The sequence below is a fragment of the Ursus maritimus genome, unplaced genomic scaffold (assembly GCF_017311325.1).
Source record: "Ursus maritimus isolate PB19 unplaced genomic scaffold, ASM1731132v1 scaffold_1, whole genome shotgun sequence".
NCBI lineage: Eukaryota > Metazoa > Chordata > Mammalia > Carnivora > Ursidae > Ursus > Ursus maritimus.
In genome coordinates, this window is record NW_024423343.1 from 49,540,917 (window position 1) to 49,560,882 (window position 19,966).

Below are 19,966 nucleotides of genomic sequence, written 5' to 3' on the forward strand. Positions count from 1 at the left end.
CCTGAGGTCATTGATATGAGATCTTTTTTCATTTCTAATATAACTATTTGGTGCTATAAATTTCTCCCTAGTTACTGTTTCAGCTATATGTCATAGATTTTGATATGTTGTGTGTTTCATCTTTATTCAGTTCAAAATACTTTCTAATTTCGTTTTCAATTTCTTGTTTGGCCCTTAGGTTACTTGAAAGTGTATTATTTAGTTTCCAAGTATTGGGAATTTTCCAGATATTTCTGTTACCGATTTCTAATTTAATTCCACTGGGGTCAGAGAATATATTTTGTCTTATTTGACTCTTTTTAAATTTATTGAGACTCATTTTATCACCCAGGATGTGATTTCTTTTGGTAAATATTGAATGTGTGCACTTTAAAATAATGTATATTTTGCTGTTGTTGAGTGGAATGTACTATACATGTCAATTAGTTCAAGTCTACTGATAGTGTTGTTTGGATCTCTTATATACTTACTGGGGTTCTTGCTACTTGTTTTATCAATTTTTAAAGTGAGGATTATAAAATATCTGACTACATGACTTTAATTAGGAATGTGTCTACTTCTCCTTAGAGTTGTATTATTTTTGCTTTCATGTATTTTGAATCTCTGTCATTATGTGCATCTTCATTTTGACACCTTCACTTTTTAGAAGCCCATCTGTGCATTCAAAAGTATATTTATTATAATTTTTCCAATATTGGAAATGCTTTTTGGCTTACAAATTTTTGGAATAACTAGTCTGCTATACTGTTAAAACTTCACACAGTTTCTGGGTTTTTTCTTATCAATTAAGAAATAATATGCTCTCATTTAATCCATAAAATAATCTTCTTAGTTTGTTAAGATTCTTTTAAAATGTAATCCATTTTTTCTTGAAGCCATCTTTTTTGGATCCCCTTAGTTTCTTGTTCTAAATTGAACTAATTTCTTCCTAACCCTTCTTCACAGAAGTAAATCGGGGATTTTGTTTTTAATCTCCATGGCTAGTTAGGTACATGTCTCTGATTTTAGTCATTAATTACTTTTTTGTTTTTCAGGTATACTGATTCATGTAATTATTTTATTTATTTTTATTCATGCAATTTTAGAAGAGTATTTGAGTGATATGCTTTCTGAATTTGGTGCTTCTGAATACGTTATCATTTATCTTTGCTATTTGTTGGGTGTGAACTTATAAGTTTAAAACTATTTGCCCGCCAATTTATTACATGGTGCTAGTGTAACTTTAATATGAAAAACAAAGTTAGTGCCACAAATATTTCAAACATTACACTCGTGAATAAGGATGTAAAGTTTTTAAACTAAATAAACACTAGCAATGCACAAAGCAATAATGTTCTGTAACAAATTATTTGGAAAGTAGTTCATGACCAGTAAACCTACTAAAATAAATAATTACACTATAATCTAAAGGAGAGAATCATGCAATTGTATCAATAAATGCTAACAATTTAATAGAGCAGTTACTATGTGCCTGATATTGTTCTAAATTCTCTATGTATATTAACTCATTTAATCCTTACATCAACTGTATGAGAAAGATATTATTATGTTCCTTTATACATAAGGCAACAGACACATAAAGTAACTTGCCAAAGATCATATAATTCTTTAAGTGAAAGGATAGGGATTCAAACTCAGGTAGTTTGGTTCCAGTCTATGCTGTACTTTATCTTGTCATCAATAGATACTGAAAAATCATTTTATAAATTTTTGTCAACATTCCAGTAAAATATATTAGGTAATAAGAATGAAGGAACTACTTATTATAATACAGATAATTTATCTGAACACAGAATTAAAGCAAAAGTGATGGACCATATGAGAGATAAGAGACAAATAAGATCAATTTTTATGCTACATTTAGGATTATTTTCTCAACTTCTCTCCAGTACTCATATAGAACGTTTTGTTTTGGCAAGCATATTTTAATTTCTTACAATACTTTCTTGTTATCTTATTTCTCTGTCTCATGTCAGAATTTTTTTGGTTTAGTTTAATTTTATGAATGCAACGTCTCAAATTTTTCTCAACAGATTAATTAGGAAAAAAAAAAGTTGAGTGTTATTCCTTAAATTCTATTCTGTTCTCTCCAATGTGATTTATTTGATTTTTATTCTATTAATACCTCTTGTAGATGTTAGTTATAAACTAGAAAAGAAAAATGCTTTGAATTCTCTACATTAACAGAAATAACTTTGTGATGCTGCCTGAGGCTGAATATTATATTGGTCAAGGATTTAAATAATAAGCTGTTCTATGTAGCTTATTGTTCAAATTTTAATTTTATTTTATGGAACATTTAATGCAATAATTAAGCTTTTTTGTCTATGCAGTGTGTAATCAGTATACCCTGAGTTCTTAAATATCAATAATGACGGAAGTGAGATAGTGAAAGAAAGAGCAAATGAGTTTTAATGACAAAATTCACCCACACTTAAGTAGAATAGTCCTCATTTTTTACATTGCAATATTATTGGTGAGCTAGCCAATGTGAGGGTTTGAAATATCTTGGCATAATTAGGAAATCATTTGTGACTTGAAACCTCAAGATTATAACCTCAAGGACTGTGGTGTTTGGCTTACGTAATAGTAATGGTGGAGTGCTTGCATTTTATAGAGATTTTTCACTGTGATTCATCTTTGAGAGCAGAATTCAGATGTTGACTATCTCATTAAAGACAAATCAGGTACGTGTTTATTAAATAAATGTACCTAGAATTGTAAATGAAGGCGCAGGGAAGTAAAATTAGTACTTTCAGAGCAATGACTAACTTATTTCTGACTATTCCGGTAAATGCTCATAGGGGTGAGGTTGTGATTACGTAAAGCGGTCTGCTAGCTAAAGACATCACATTCAGATGGAGGTCAGGAAAATACCTTGCCGAGAAAGGAAAACCGAAGCTTCAGTTGATTTAACCTCTTCTTCTTTCGAGAAACTTCATTTTCTGCCGATGTTATTTCCATTTTCTGTTCACCAGTGTGGAGAAACGCCTGTGAGCACTGGGTGGTGGTTCCTATCTACTGGGCTGCCGGAGCAGCGGGGGCTGCAGACCCGGGTGGGGGGACCTCGCACTCCAGGCTTCAGGCGGGAACCTCTGAGCAAGCGCAGACCGCACCTTCCGCCAGCCCGCGGGCTCCCGCTGAGTAGCAGCGAGTTCGGAGCTGGGACAGTCCATTCACCCAAAGTCCATTCACCCAAAGTTCACAGCCTCTTCAGCAGCGGCCTGCTCTTCCTTTTCAATCTCTTCAGGATCTCTGTGCAAGTAGAGACCAGGCCTGACATTCTGCGGCTGCTCAGGGGCACAGTGCCACCGGCCGGTGCCCCTCCCCCCACGTCAGACCCACTGAGCGAGCTCCCTTGTTGCTCGGAGGTGGCAGTGGCCACGTGGAGCAGGGTCGGGGGTTAACGTAAGACGCCTCTGTGAGAGCTGGTGGTCAGCTCCAGGATCAGTTCCTGTGGGAAGTTGTGGCTCCCAGAAGGCTGTCTCCATCTGCTTAGAGAAGGTTCCAGGGCCAAGCAGCTAGCAATAGGAGTGGCTCCAGTGGCAGCGGCAGACTTTACAGCTCACTGGTCTCTGTTCCCGGAGGGCATGATACTGACGGCGGCCAGGTTTTCAATGGCAACAATGGCACGAGCTGCCGGCGGAAGCTTCTCCTAGGTCCTCTTCAGATCTGTGAGGTAATGACATCACTTACCCTTCTGTAGGTGATAATTTCATTTGGGAGTTAAGTTTGGGGCCACCCAAGTGGGTTCCCACTGCAAGGAATTTGAGGGCATCCTGCTCCTTTATTTACAGGACATCAAGGGCTCTGACACTGTGAAAGTTTCCTGTTATTATGGAAGCCCAGAACAACACCTGTGGGGACTGTATCCCAATAGTGCAGAAAAGCTCACCTCTTCTAATTTGTAAATCAGAAGTCACTTTCTATAAAATTTTGCAAAGATGCCATATATATATATATATATATATATATATATATAAAATGATTTTAACTACTAGATGCATTCCGTGTTTAGACACACATAGTAACTTTATATTGGAAGACTTTGTCAGTAAAATCATAGAGCCCATTTTAAAAGATTGGCTTTAGGGGTGCCTGGGTGGCTCAGTTGGTTGAGCCTCCAACTCTTGATTTCTGCTCAGGTCCTGATCGCAGGGTCTTGGGATCAAGCCCCGCATCTGGCTCCCCTCTTAGCAGGGAGTCGGCTTGAGATTCTCTCTCTTCTTCTCCCTCTGCCCCTCTCCCCCTGCACATTTTCTCTCTCTCATAAATAAATATATCTTTAAAAATAAAACAAAAAAATATGAAGGACTGGCTTTAAATCTGGGAAATATCTGTTTCTTTGTTTCCTCAACTAATTAAATGGGAATATTACCTACTTCATGGGCTCTTTGTAAGAATTTTTAAAAGGTAAATAGGTACTGGCCATAGCATCTAACACATGGTAAGTACTCAGTAAATACAAGATATTATCATCTCTCTACTATCTATGACTATCTCTACCTTAAACTTCAAGGTAACAAGCAAGGTTACTTGCAGGGAGGAATAAAACTACATGTGCGTTTCCAAACAAGCAAGAAGAGATACTGCTTTTATGTGTATTTTTCTTAGCAGCTTGCAGATAGCAATAGCTGTTATGGAGCTCATACTCAAGGTCTGTGCTTGTTTCAAAGAAAGCTCACCATGTGTTGGGAGCTTGGCAGATGACTCAGTTCTGATTCCTTTTATGTTCACTTTCTCTCATTTTTCTTCTAAAATGCACGAGCAGCACAGCATCAATTTCTCTCCCTCCTTTTCTTCTTCCCCCCACCTTCACACACTCCCTTTCCTTCAACACACACCCATACACATACACACACACGCGCGCGCGTGCATCCACACTAGTTTCATTTTATTTATCTTTTAATCCCCACAGGATTCACGGAGCAGGCTGTGTGCAGCTGCCGTGTTTTCTTCTGGTTAAATTGGCGGTTACCTACTGTGTGGAGTTGCTAGGAGAAGGTGAATAAGCATGATTACCGCATCATTGATGTACATAGTCTCTCAGTAACAACCTGTGGAGCTCTGTGGTCTGTCTTCTGTATGGCTCTATGTGTTATTTCCTCATTGTTGTCATTAATACTTGTTGCCTTTATTGTTACAGCATGATCTATCTTTAACTGTTGGTTCCAGATCAATTAAGAGACAAAAACCTTGGCATTTAAAACAGGCACTTTTTTCTCAGGGTGGTGCTGCTGACACTGGTTCCTACCATCTGCTTTCTCATTACATCCTGCCCTCCTTCCATTGGTAGAGAGGAATTCAGCTTCTTCTGGTGCGCTAAAGTCATTCACGTTTCTCTTGTGCATAATAGATCTTGTAAACTGTAGGAATTCTGATGTGCTTCAGTGCACCGAACAGTAACAGATGAGCTGCTTTTGGGGAGAGCTGGAGCGCTCAGTCGGTCAGTAGCACAGTAGCAGGCTCACATGTGCGGATTGTTCCTGTGAGGTCAGAGGATCTGTTTATAATGCTGTCTGCTTGGGGGAGGGGAAGCGGGTGATGAGAGCAGTGGATATGCCTGTCAAAGTCAATAGCAATTCTGGCAGAAGCTGTCCTCAGCTTTGTAAATCTGCAATGTTTTGATAGATGAGAGATGCTACTGTATAACTGTTTGGGATTTGTAGTGGACTGAGGAATGTTTGTTCTAGCTGCTGAAACTGACTGTAACTATATTGCCCTAGGAGTACCATCATGGGGTCAACTGCTACAGAAATTGAAGAATTGGAAAACACCACTTTTAAGTATCTCATAGGAGAACACACTGAAAAAATGTGGCAACGCCTGAAAGGAATGTGAGTAAGCTCTTTGCTTGGTTCTGTGTTTTTATTCCCCCGCTCCACCCAGAATTTGACTATTAACATGACTAATTGTTCCTACTCTCTGAATTTGTGAACTAGTGTTTCCTTTAGAAAGATTTTCTCTTAGAAAATAAAATGTGTCAGTCTCAGCTAGCAACTTGCTTGAAGGGTGGATAATCTTTTTTGCACCTGTAGGTTTAATATAAAGTAAGGTAACTCCCTGAGAATTCACTTCACTGTTAAAACACATGGCTTCTTTTATACATTCTGCATGTATTCTTTAGATAGGTGATTTAGATATGCAGAAACGAACTAGGAAAGATGCTTGCCAGGATACTTGCAGAAATAAAATTTCCTTCGGAAAAATAGAAAGATTACTACTGGTAGTTATTTCTCTGTGATTAGATTTTGAAAAAGCAAGGGCAGGATTAATGTGATACTAAGTGTTTATACTCCATTGTGCTTATTCTTTGTCTTAATTGATATATCTTTAAGAAAAAATGTAAAAACACTAGTAACATTCCAAACTTATTGGAGAGTTTTAGCTTTAAATTAACCAATTCACTTCTTCTGAAAGTACAGACTAGCTCATGGTATAAAATAGACCTTACTAAGATGGGTCAAGAGATGTGCTTATGTCAAACATGAATTGTAAGTACCGGAGTCAAACTTTAATTGCATTGCTATTCACCTTGCTATTTAAATAACATTTAAGTTTTTTTGTTGTGTATGCTACCAAGTTCTGTTTAGTTCTCCAGAACCCTATGTTTACATGCTTTATTTTAATTATGTCATAATTTAAACATCAGCTTTAACATTTCAATAAAAATGTGCAATATGAATATTTACAGGCCATTGCAATTGCTTAACATATTTGCAAATCTCAAATGAAAATATATTTGCTTTTCTATAGTAATAGCTAAAGGAATCCTATACAATGCAAAACAGAGGTTTTCTAGGATTCATAGTTCTAATGCTGGATTTACATACTATTATATACAATGCAACATCTGAGTAAATTTAATGTTGCTGTTTTGATATATGATTTTTTAAAAGAAAAATTATGTCAAACTTTGTTTAGAGGAAAAATTCCTTCTACTTTCCTCCATTTGAATGCATTTAGTGATGTTTAGCTATTTAAATAGCATTCTCTGTATGTTTTCTTCCACTTGAAGTAATAAATGGCATTACAGTACACTGGATAAGAGCATGCTAATAATGCAAACAACATTTAACAGAGAATAACTTTTAAAAAAGGAAGCCATCTTACATCATTTGAATGAATTAGAGAAATATGTTTTTAAGATCCATTGAAGATTTAAAATTACAGTTTTTTGGTGAGTTTGTTTTCTAGGGAAACAAATAATCCTATAAAAGCAAATAACAGCTTACGAAGTTAATTAGCATAGATGAAAATTAAACATTGGCAGTCATCAGATGATTTGTGTCCTAACCTAATTAGTAGATGAACATCTGTACCGGAAAAATTATAGATCATATTACAACCTATTTTAGATTTTCTTCCCTTTATCAGGACAGGATGTTTTTTGCTTGATTCTTTTGTTTGTATTTGTTTTATTTTCCTGTAGTTACTTAAATGTATGAATATATGTAGTTACTTAAATGTATGTATGTATGATAGTGAATTTGTGCATATGTCTTTAAGAAATTTAAAAAGTGACTTTGTGTTTACCTAGCATTTTAGAGTGAAGTTATCTGACTTTCAGTTTATCTACTGATCTCAAAGATCAATCTCATTTTATTTCAGTAGAGAGTGACAGAGTAATTCAACAGTAGACCTTTGAGACTTGATAGTCAATGTTGATGTAGGATATAATAATACATGTATGTACTAAGTAAATTTGGTGTGTGTCCACATAGAGCCACTGAATGACCATTTAGGGAAAAAATTACTGAAACTAGTTTTTTAAAAAAATAATCATTATTACTGAACTTGATTGAAATGACTTACTGCTTTTGCATCAAAGAAAGAAGGAATTTGCATTTTGGTACTATTACTTTAACTTGTACTTTGACTTAAGACATTTCCAATATTCTAGGTTTAGAATCGTCAAAACAAAAAGCTCTAAATCTAAAATGTGCATGACTAATGACAGCTAAATTGTTTAATTATGGTCTTTTGTGTAGTCTGCATTCACAGCAGTGATATGAGGGTCTCCTTATTCCATTGCTGGAATTGTCTTGCCTATTTAAAATGTAATATTGATTCAAACAGAGTGTTTAGCTTATCAAAATCTCTGCTGCTAGAGTTTCACTTTTTAAGTGTTGGCAATTAAAATTATACTACTCATGAAAGCTATCAAACAATTCCGCAATAATTTTCTTGGTTTGTTAAAGAAGACTCAATGAAGACCTTTAGATATTTGGAAAGTAATTTTTTTACTTTTACTGTATCTAACTTCACAGATACATTGATTTATCTCAACAGGACATTCTGTTTTTAAGTAGGTTTATAATACATACATTTTTGAGGTTAAATAAAAATAGAGACAAAGGTTAAAGTCTATTTAATGATACTTTAAATACGGAAACATGAGCTACTACAGGTAGATATTTACAGAAAATATTTTATCAGGAATATCCTATACATAACATTTTAAATCACTTTTTTGAGTCTGTAGAAATAGTTTTTAAATTTTGTAACACATGTGAAAACATCGGTAAACTAAATTAAAATATCAGTTATTCTCTACCATTTTGTTGATTTTTTCATTGAGTTTCTTTTAAATCTCCATCATATAATATTTAATTGAGACACCGTATTCAGTGATGTGCCAACAAATCTCTTATTCCTTTGTGTAAACAAGGGTGAAACACTTTCCTCTTCTGATTCCTGATGTATACTTGCATGCTTTATTCTATTAATTTTATTTTGCAGTGATGGCTTCTTTCTTTAGCTTTCTTTAACCCATCTTCCACCACTAATTTGTCTTTCAATATGACAATTTAGATTCTACACTATGACTCATCATCCATGATGGTGGAAATGTTAGCAAATGACTAAGGCATCATCCCCTTCATAAACAACATTTTAAAAGAATCATATACTTGTCCATAAGTTATCAATTGTTTAGGACCAGGAAAACACTTCCTATTTCTTCTGCCATCTCAACATCTAATGGGATTTCTGGCTCAGAAGTTTTCTGTGACTCTGGGACCTATACTATTTCCTACATACTAAGGAAGTTTTTCTAACTCTAATCTTTGCGAAGATTGTTAAGTTTATTGATTCCCATGAGGAAAGTTGTATGTGTTTTCATTTATGCAGGTTTTCCCCCCAATTTTAGAAATAATTCTTTTTTTTCTGTGTCATGGTACTGTTTTTTTTTTTTTTTTAATTTTTTAAATGTAAAAATCCTCCACAGCTATGGATTTTAAAAAAACCAAAAACACATTTTAAAACATTGGTGCTGCTCTTTCCAGTCAATGCCACTGTTCTAAGAGTTTGATCTAAGGGGTGACAGCATTTCCAGAAAACTGTGGTCAAGTAGAAATTTCAGTGAACATGGCATTATAGCAGCAACTAAATCAGACTGTTACCTTATTCTGTTGTTCAGCAGAATGGAGGATAATTTAAACTGCTTGAAACTATAAACTATAGACAAAAATCTGAGACTCACTACTTCATAGTACTTATTACCTCCTCTTTCAGTTTTTATAAATGTAGGACTAGAACCTATGAAAATTTTACAGTTGGAAACTAACTTAATATATGAGAATTAATTTTGCACATATAGATGTTTACCTCCCTATCTCTCCTTATCTGGACAAATGGCCAGATATTAAGATCTAGAATTGTGAATGCAACAGTTCAAAGACTTAAGCTTCTTTTTTTTCTTTTTTCCTCTCATGGGTGGTGAACCTGATGATCAGTAATGGAAGAATAAAATATAGAGAAGCAGAAAGTGAAGGAGAAAGGAAGAAATGTGTAATAACCTTATAACAAATTTAAAGTAACTGTTATTGAAGAGGGCATTGTGTTGAGCAGCTCTCAGGGGCAGTTGCCCAAACCCTCGTCACCAAGAAGATGTAACAAAAATACATATTTAGAATAAAAATTGGCAAGAAGGGTAAAAAGACAGGAGCTATTAGCACCATATTCCCAAACTGGAATCGTATTTAGGATGAAGCAGCATTATAGATGAGCAAATTTGATCCTTTTACTGCCCTGCTTTCTAGTACCCTCTCTTCAATGTTCAGCATCCTTCACAGGGTGTCCCTGTACCTGCTTGACATTTGGAGCCTCCTCTCATGCCTCTTCCTCTGTGGCCCCCTCCCAGTCAGGCTCAAGGTTGCCCCAAAGAAATGCTGCTTACCGCACGTCCGCCTTTGCTCATTTTATTCTCTCTTGTCGAGGGAACCACTCCTTTCTCCTCTCTCAGCCAGGGCTCCTCTTGTTCCGTGTGATGCTTTTAGAGATATGTGGGGATGTTTCTGGTTACTGCAGTGCCTGAGGGTGTTTCTGTACTCAGTGGGCAGCAGGGTCCAGCCACAATAAATGCCCTCCAGAGCTTGGGAAATTCCCTTGTCAGGAAGGACTATCCTACTCAAAATCCTAATAGGGACACTATTAAGTAATGCTCAAGGATCTCTTCTTAAATTTCACTTGCAAAGGAAATCCTTCTTGACCCTCCATACTGGGTTAGTTTCCTGTATTTGGCTCATAAAGTAACTGGACTTCCCTTTTCATAACAAAATCTACCTTCACTACTGGGCCACAAGTTCCTGAGGGCAAGACTCATGTTCATTGTGTTTGCTTTTGGATCCTCAGCACCCAGCACAATACCTGGCACGTAGGAGATCACGTAATAAATCCTTTTAAATCAATCAATCAATCAATCAATCAATACATAAAATTTGGAATCTTATAGTGGTTCTAACTTCAAAATTAGAGAATCAGTTAGACTGCCAAAATAGGGCCTAAAGCCAGGTTGGAGGAGTGGAGATAGTTTCACAGATAGAATAGGGATAGAGAAGATGGAAAGAAGTAATATGTGTTTATCATCTATTGGTTGTCAGAACTTTCCAAATATAACATATGTCTATTCTTATTTACTTTTCCAATGATTTCAAAAAGTAAGTATCCTAAGTTTTTAAACAGCTAGTATCTGGTGAGACTTGCATTTAAACACAGATCTGCCTAACTCTAAAGCTCTTTTTTTTTTTTGTAAGATTTTATTCATTTATTTGACAGAGACAGAGAGCACAAGTGAGATGGGGGGCAGGACAAAGGGAGGGGCAGAAGGCAGAGGGAGAAGCAGATTCCCAGTTAAGCGGGGAGCTCTACACAGGACTCCATCCCAGGACCCTGAGATCAGGACCTGAGCCAAAGGCGGACATTGACTGAGCCACCCAGGTGCCCCTCTAAGGCTCTTATTCATCTTACTTTCAAAACAAAAAAAGAAGATATTCTCAGAATGATCACAGAAAAGATGCTGATCCTTAAAACTTAGTCCATGGGCTTTGTGGTAGGCAGACTCATTGCCCCCCAGACATGTCCATGTCCTAATCCCTAGAATCTGTGAAGATGCTACCTTACATGTCAAAGGGGAATTAAGGTAGCAGATGGAATTAAGGTTGCTAATCAGCTGACCTTGAAATGTGGAGATTAGCCTAGATTATCCAAGTGGGCCCAATGTAATCACAAAGGTTCTTAAAAGTGGAAGAGGGAGGCAGAAGAAGTCAGAGTGCTCTGATGTGAGAAAGACTCAACTTGTCTTTGTCAATGTTGAAGATGGGGTAAACAGGCTAGGAGGCAATGTTTGTGGGCAATCTCTAGAAGCTTGCAAAGGCAAGAAGGAGATTCTTTTCTAAAGCCTCCAAAAAGAATGCAGATCTGCCAAAACCTTGATTTTAGCTCAGTGAAACTTGCATCAAATTTTTGACCTACAGAACAGGAGATAATTCATTTATCTTGTTTTAAGCTACTAAGTTTGTGGTAGATTTGATGCAGCAGCAGTAAGAAACTAAATACATTCCTTCCGTAACAGAATACCAGAGTGCTTAATCAACATGACCATTTTTATATCCTTACCCTCTCCCCCACCACTGCCCCCAACACACACATTCTCATACAGACAGAATGCCCAGAGGTGAATCAGTCTCTGCTGATCTATGAAGTGGAGTAGCTACTCCTTATCTTTAGCCGTTAAATAACTCACTGTCTTCCATCTAACCCTGGTTTACATGTCTAGATCACCAATTTCTTACCAAGCTCTAATATTGAGAGCTTATAGTGGACTCATTTCAAATATCAAGGAAGAATGTTTATGCTCTTTTTTGGAAATTGTTGATAAATCTCAGTCTCATATTGTTGATGGTTTTGATGGATTAATCAGAAAAATCAGTTTAAAAATTGTCCGTTAGTCATAAATCTAAAGAAAACCACCTCACAAAATCTATTGTTATATAAATATAATCTTAATATAAGTTTCAGTCCTTATGTAATATTATGTTTATAGAAATAGATATTGTTGAGGTGAAATACCTTAGAGATTAAAAACCTGAACTCTAGGGGTGCCTGGGTGGCACAGCGGTTAAGCGTCTCCCTTCGGCTCAGGGCGTGATCCCGGCGTTGTGGGATCGAGCCCCACATCAGGCTCCTCTGCTATGAGCCTGCTTCTTCCTCTCCCACTCCCCCTGCTTGTGTTCCCTCTCTCGCTGGCTGTCTCTGTCTCTGTCGAATAAATAAATAAATAAATCTTTAAAAAAAAAAAAAAAAACCTGAACTCTGAATCAGTCAGGTATTTTCTAATACCATCTGTCCTTCAGCTCTGTGATCATGGAAAATCTTTTAACTTTTCTAAACTTCACTTTTCTTATTTGTAAAATCCAATTATTTTATTCATCTTTCATTCACTTGTTTAATAAATACCTGCTGGTTGTGTGCTATATCAGGTGCAAGTTTAGGCACAGGGACTTACATTTTAGTAGAGGAAACAAATATCAAAAACAGTAAAAAATAAGTTAATACAGAGTAAGAAGTGACCTGAAGAAAATGCACCAGGTGATGTGATCAAGAGTTACTTGGGAAGGTACTTTGGATAGGAATGATTTATCTTAGAAGGTGACTTTTCAGCTGAGACATAGTCAAAAATTGATACCTGCCTCATGAGATCTTGGGGTGGGGTGGGGCTAATGAATGATATCTCTAATCCAAGTTCAGGAGTAAGTGAGAGATAGATTTAGGAGTCCAGCTGATGGAGATCAAAATGTTAGCTTTATTGCAGACTAAATTTCTGTTGGAGGATAAGATTTTGCAGCTAAATAAGCCAGAACACCCTGGAATTCAATTTATCCACCCAATCTGCGGACCTCCTCAGCAGGAGCAAAATCTCTCCTCCTACATATGCCTCGTGGCCTCTAACAGATGAGACTACGCTTTCTACATGCAGAATATCCTTTCCTCACCCCCTGAGAAAGATAATTTGCACCCCTAGGTGTAATTCTTTATCCACAATTCCCCAACCAAATGTTCCTCCTCCTCCTTTGTGAAAGAATGTGAAAAGTTTCAAAGGGCGGCCTGGAAGGCTTTTCCAATTGAAAGTCCTTCCACTTAAAAGGGAAGGATTAGGATCAGGGAATCTGAATATTGCCCAAATAAAGGTAGTGAAAATTAAATAAAATAATGTGTATAAGAAATACAGCACAGTACCTGGCATACAGTAATCTTTTAAAAATATTTAAGTATTGCTATTTCTATAATTTTATCTATTCTTATATGTATATCAACTCTGCTATTTAACAGCTATATGATTTTCTCCAAGTTTTTGATTTTTCGATACCTTAGTTTTTGTATCTGTAAACTGGGAATAATATCATTCCCTATCTCCTAATATTGAGAAGGTTAAATGAATAAATCTTATGAACTTCTTAGAACAGTGTCCAGAATCCAAGAAATTCTAGCTGTTATCATTATTATTGCTAATGTTATATGCAAATGCAGAATTCTATTTTTTTCCAAGTAATTTTCTTATCAGAATCAATGGAGAGAGTTGGGTTGTCAAGATGAGAAAGGAAGACCTCTCAGGTCAGTGGAAGTGCTCTCACCAAGATTCCCAGGTTTTTATACTCAAGGATTTACATTTCCTTGGGGGAAGGAGTGATGGGCATGTTAGGAGAGAGAGCTGAGGAAGAGAAGTGGGCTGACCTTTGAGTTTTACTGATAGAAGAATTGCTGTGATGGATTCCGCACCCTTAATTCAGCATCTTGTAGTAGTCTTAGGATGGATTTTAGGGCTGTATAATCATGTATAACCCAGGGCTAGTCTGATTTCCTGAGTTACTCTGGCTTGAAAATCATTCTTTAGGTCTTTCCTTATCCCAGTCTAGGTCTGGTTCACAAAGGAGTTGACTTCTAAGTAATTACTGTCATGTCCCGTAGTCCTTCCTTTTGCTGATTCATTTTAGAAAATACCAAATTACCATTATATTATTAGATTTTGTCCCTTATTCTAACATATTTCAATCAGCTAATCAAATGTAAATATTTGAGCAAGTCTGATTCCCATCCGAAAGGTCTGTGCTGTAAGCCTTTTGGATATGAAAGGAACTGTTCACTAACATGATTAAACAGATGATAATGTTAAAGGCTCATGAGAATCACAGTATTCCAAATATCTGGTCTGAGCAAGTATTAGGCATGAATAACTATTTATTGTTAAGGAAGGACATAAAAGTGGTAATAGGTCATGAGAGGCATATAAATGAAACATTATGTCCCTTCTGGTTTCTCCTTTTAAGCTACACTTTCTTGAAATTGTTTAAAGAGATTGTATTTTATTTTATATTTTATAAACTATTTAAAAACACACATTTTTATTAAATAGGCCAGGAAAATGCTCAATGCAGGTAATTTCTGCTAGGTAAAGCTTTGATATTTATAGCTACTTAAATTCACTTATAATTAGTTGTGAAAAAATAGTAAAGTCCTAAGTACGGTGTCCACAGGGCAAGAAAACAGAGGTCAACATTAATTAAGCTCTGCGTAAGAGTGGAAGGTCGAAGGATTCTTGGAATTTTGTACATGAATAGGGTACTTGGTGACTTAGAAGAAAATAAAAATAGACTTATTAGAAAAGTGATAGTATGCAGGGGTGCCTGAGTGGCTCAGTCAGTTAAAAGTCTGCCTTCAGCTCAAGTCAGGATCCCAGAGTCCTGGGATCAAGCCCTGCTCCTCCAGCAGGCTCCCTGCTCAGTGGGGAGTCTGCTTCTCCCTCTCCCTCCCCTGGCTTGTGCTTTCTCTCTCTCTGTCTTTCTCTCTCACTCAGTCTCTCTCTAAAAAATAAATAAATAAAATCTTAAAAAAGAAAAGTAATATGCTGACTCTGGTCTGCTTAACTGTGGACTTTCTAAGACGTGTTTCAAAATAAATAGCATTTGGAGCAAGATGAAACACCGAACAACTTGGGAATCAATCATATTTTTTAGTTAGCTTAAATTCATAGTTGAATCATAATAGTAATCATATTGTATAATTTTTTGTGCTTTATAATTTCTAAGAGATTTTTCTTTTGATCTGTGTGGTTCAGCACAATTATCCCATTTTTTTCTGATATGAAAACTGAGCCTCAAAGACAAATGACTTGACCAATGTTTCCCAGGTAGTGGGGGGAAGGCCAGATTCCTAGGCCCATATCTTTCTTTTCCGATCAACACTGCTTAGATAATTTCATTTAATACTCACTATAAAGACTCACTATAAAACCTGACATTTTAGGAATTAAAAACTATTCTCTTGTTTTGATTTTTCCACAATCCTGCCATCTGTTTGCCTAGTTTTGCATACTCCAAGGGGAGTTATCACTTGGCACATGCTTTAGATGTCAGAAACTCCCCGGTTCTATTTCTTTCCTTCTCCTAGACATGCACTACTATTACCCCTTTAATCAACTTATTTTAATGATGATCCTAGCTAGATTTTCAAAGGAATTTGACTTTTCCTAAACCCTCTTGCCCCTTTGGAGTTTGGATACTTACAAAATTATTTTAATTTATTTGGCCTTTGGTATCTTAAACAACAGAGGAAAAACCCCCCAAAACCCTGCACAGTAGAGACATCTGGGTGTCTGTCCCTGAAGATTTTGTTTACCAGTAGGAATAAATCTAGGGGTTCTATTGATTAAAATTAGGTATTTTATTCCTGCTATGCTGCTGCTTCTTGTTCTAAAGGATTTTATGCATACAATAAAATTCTTTCCTGAAGTAATATGGGCACAATCTTTTCTCCTTTTATTTTAGAAAAATCATCTAAATGGAGTTTATCTGCTCTATTTCTGACAGAGAACATAAACTATGTAAAGGCACACAGTATTTTTCTCACCCATTTTTGGACCGCATTTGGAGGTGGTTGTTAGGCAGATTAAGGAGCTCCTCTTGAACTTTGAGAGCTCTCAAATCTCCAGTACTTCCTACGGGGTACCAAATGAAAAAGTGTCTTGGGGCGCCCCTCTTGATATTTCATCCTCCAGCAGATTTCTGCTTTGATATCTCAGGTTTTCCAAAGAGTTCTCTATTTCTCAGAAATTCTTTCATGTTATTGTTCACTATTGCAATATGGCCCAATTTGTGATTCCAATATCCACTCTTGGTGATCCCTGCCATACTGACTCTGACTTTGGCCATGCAACTAGCTTTGGCTAATGGGATCTTAGCAAATGTGACACAAGTGAAGGTTCAGAAAGGGCTTATGCATTGGAGTTTATTCTCTTTTGCTGCTCTTTGGAACTCTCATACCAGCATGGGAAGAAGTCTGGTCAAACCTACTGGAGGACTAGCATGTGAAGCAGATATAAACCATTCCAACTGAGTCCCCCTTAGACCAGCCAAACCATTAACCACCAGATATGTGAGCGAAGTCATCTGGGACTATCTAACTTCCTCAAAGTCATAAGGAAATAATAAATGTTTATTGTTTTTGGCCACTAGTTGCAAGATTGTTTGTTGCACAAAAAAAGTCAACTGATACACACCGAAAATCAAGCTTTTGGCTTCTACATTTTTCAGATAATTCTTCTCTGGCTTTCAGAGTTTTTTTCCTACTACCACTCTGCTTTTTTTCCTTCTCATCATTTCCTTTCATTTACTTCTTTGATCCAATCAAAAGATTATGAAAATAAAAAGCGATTTTCAGAAAATCAGTTCAATAAAATTCCCTTCCACTTATTTCCACCAGCAACAATATCAAATGCATGTCCCTACTTACAATATTTCTTCCAATACATGATTTCTCAATGGGCTCTGTGTTGAAGTGTGTTGCTTTTAGGTTTCATGAACAAGTATAGTTTCCCACCAAACAGAAGAGAAACATAGAATAGGGCAGGGAAACTTCATGGTTGCTTAAGGAAAGATAGTTCATATCCTGTTACCCTGGCAACAGGCACTGGGAAGGCCAGGGCTCCCCACACATCCTGTTGCCCTGACAACAGGTCATGCAGGGCATGGGAAGGCCCAGTTTCCACTCTTCTAGGCCTCTTCTTTGTAACCACAAAGAAAAGGGAGAAAGTGATTTTCCATCTTGTTCCTCCTTACCTACATATTTCTTCTATTATCTGAATCACTCCAGTATAAGTTTATCTTTTCAGATGTAGGAGAGGGTAAGAAAAACATGACCTCAATTTTTATATTCATAAGCTCTGAAATATTTGTTAATTTTTGATTGGGTCAAAGGAGTAAGTGATAGGGAAAAAAAAAGAGAGAGAGAAGGAATCAAAGCAGTAGGGGGAATAAGTTGTGAAAACCAGATAAGTACTATTTGAATAATGTAGCAGCCAAGAGCTGATTTGGGGTATGTATCACTTAGCTACATTGTATAGGCTTAGCTAATTTTGTGTTCATCATAGAAAGTCACATATATGAAATGATTATTTATTTTGTTACTTTTATTTTGTGAGCAATGTATAACTAAATACCATAAAATGATATATTATAAAATTTTTATTATTTGCAATTCTGTATAAATTTTCCCTTTTTATTTTAATTCAGCTTTTCTTTTCTTTCATTACTTATTCTTTCTTACCATAGAGAGTTGATAAGGAAGCAGTCTGATTCAATTCTTTTTTTCCTTTCTTCTCTGTTCCTTAAGCAATTGTTTTGATTGTGTTAAAGGAATACACTTCACATTTATTTTTGGAGCTCTATATTACTTTGTCTTCACAATTTATGGTTTATATAAAATAGTTGTTTAATCAAAACTGACATATACCATTAGTTCTGCTATTACTAATCTCTATCAATTTTTCTGTAATTTAAAATAAAAATTTAGCTGACTCCTTTGCTTTTAAAGATGGAATAACAACTTTAAATTCTGTAAAACAGAAGTCTTTAACTTTCATAAGCCAGAAGTCTTAATGGTGAAGAGAAAATGCCTGGCAAAATCTTCTCTTAAAAAACTGGACAAAGGGAATTGTGGAGAAAAGATTTTGAATTTAAGCTGAGTGAAAAAGGGAGTATAGGCTGGTTAAAAGCCAGTAGCTTTGTGAGACTGTAAGCATGTTGAAGTGGAATTTCTAAAAGACCAGGTGGGAAAGTTGGAGCCTAATCAGAATATCATTAAAGTCAGAGGAAAAACACTCATGATTATCTGAGACTAAATTAGGTGACGCTTCTAAATACTCTGTTTGCGCTTCATGTATTATTGTTACTGTTCACTTAATTGTTCTGCATTTTAGGTAGTCCCACTCTTCCTCTTCTGGGGTAACAAGGGCAAAGAGGTAGAAGCCATCTAATTATTATTGTATCTTCAGTGCCCAGCATAGCACATTGCAAGAAGTGAAAGCTTAAAAATGTTTCAATATGTATTAAAAAAAACCACAGTAGGCCATATGCAACAACCTTACATTTGAAAGGTATAGCTAGTAAAGCTATAGTTGTGCAGCCCCAACATTAATTCAATCTGGAAGATCAAGAAATTTTTTTGGAGGGTATTTATACTGCTTCTGGAGAATGAAAGAGAATGGGTATCAGAACCTGACCGGTACAGGTTATTGGGGCTATGGTTATGTCACAGACAAAAACAAAAACAACAAAAGACAAACCTTGTAACATGGAATTTAGAATCTCAGGATTGTTGTAAGGGAGAAATAATGCAAAGTGCTCAGACCCTGTGTGTGGCATACAAGAAACATCTCCAAATGGTAGTGTTACTGTAAATTACATTTGTGGTTCAACGATGTGTAAGACAGCATGTTTGTTTTTGCCTATTCCTCTGCCAAATATGAGATTAAAGTTGACTCCGGGTAACTAACTATATGGTGGGTAGGAGGCAGAGGAGATTCAAACACTGACTGAATGACTACTCCAAGACTGTGATTTCTTAATATCCATACTACTTATATCCTAATAAAACTCTAATTTCTGTCTCATTATGTAATTGAATAGCTAGGATTATGTTGAGAATATCTTTTCATCGTCAGTGAATATTCTGGCCTTAGGTGATCTTACAGCCCAGGGAATTCATGGTGAGTGAAGACGGCTGTATATTCTGTGAGAGTTATTGCCTGCTGAAGTTTCCAAACTCTAGTGAGTCAGGCAGAAGGAGATAAGCTGACCAACTTGGATGGCCTCAGGCTAAATACTTTATGTTAGCCTCCAGGCTCCAGTTAGTTGTCCACTACTGAGTTGAAGGTTTACTAATTCTATCTTTGCACAGTCCTTACAGAGAAACCTACCAAGACAGATAGTCTTGAAATCTCACAATGTGATTATACAATTTTAATGGTTCTTGAGTTTTATTTTTACCAGACATCAAGTCCAAGGTATATGATGAAGCTCGAGATAAAGTCATTATTTTCAAGCTATCATTTAATATTTTTGTTCTGACTTCATCCTGTTATGTGAATCATATTTCAATTAGAAATAAATATTTGCAAAATGTGTATCAAAAGATGCCTGTGTAAAGAGAACGTATCTATCCATGATGGAGTCCTGGGTTAAGGAGAGATCACATATGCTTATGGACTGAGAATGTTCCAAAATGAAATTTACTCTAATTGAACATAATAAATAAAAAATAAATTAAAAAAGAAAAATAAATAAATTAATAAACAAACAAACAAAATGGAATTTACAACCAAAATATATATATATATATTTTTAAAGATTTT

General features: G+C 36.1%; 1 pseudogene; it reads right to left on the bottom strand.

Annotated features, from left to right (window-relative positions):
* Positions 1-3,191: 3,191 nt before the first annotated feature.
* Positions 3,192-5,351, bottom strand: LOC121104227 (annotated as a pseudogene).
* Between the last annotated feature and the right edge of the window lie 14,615 nt (positions 5,352-19,966).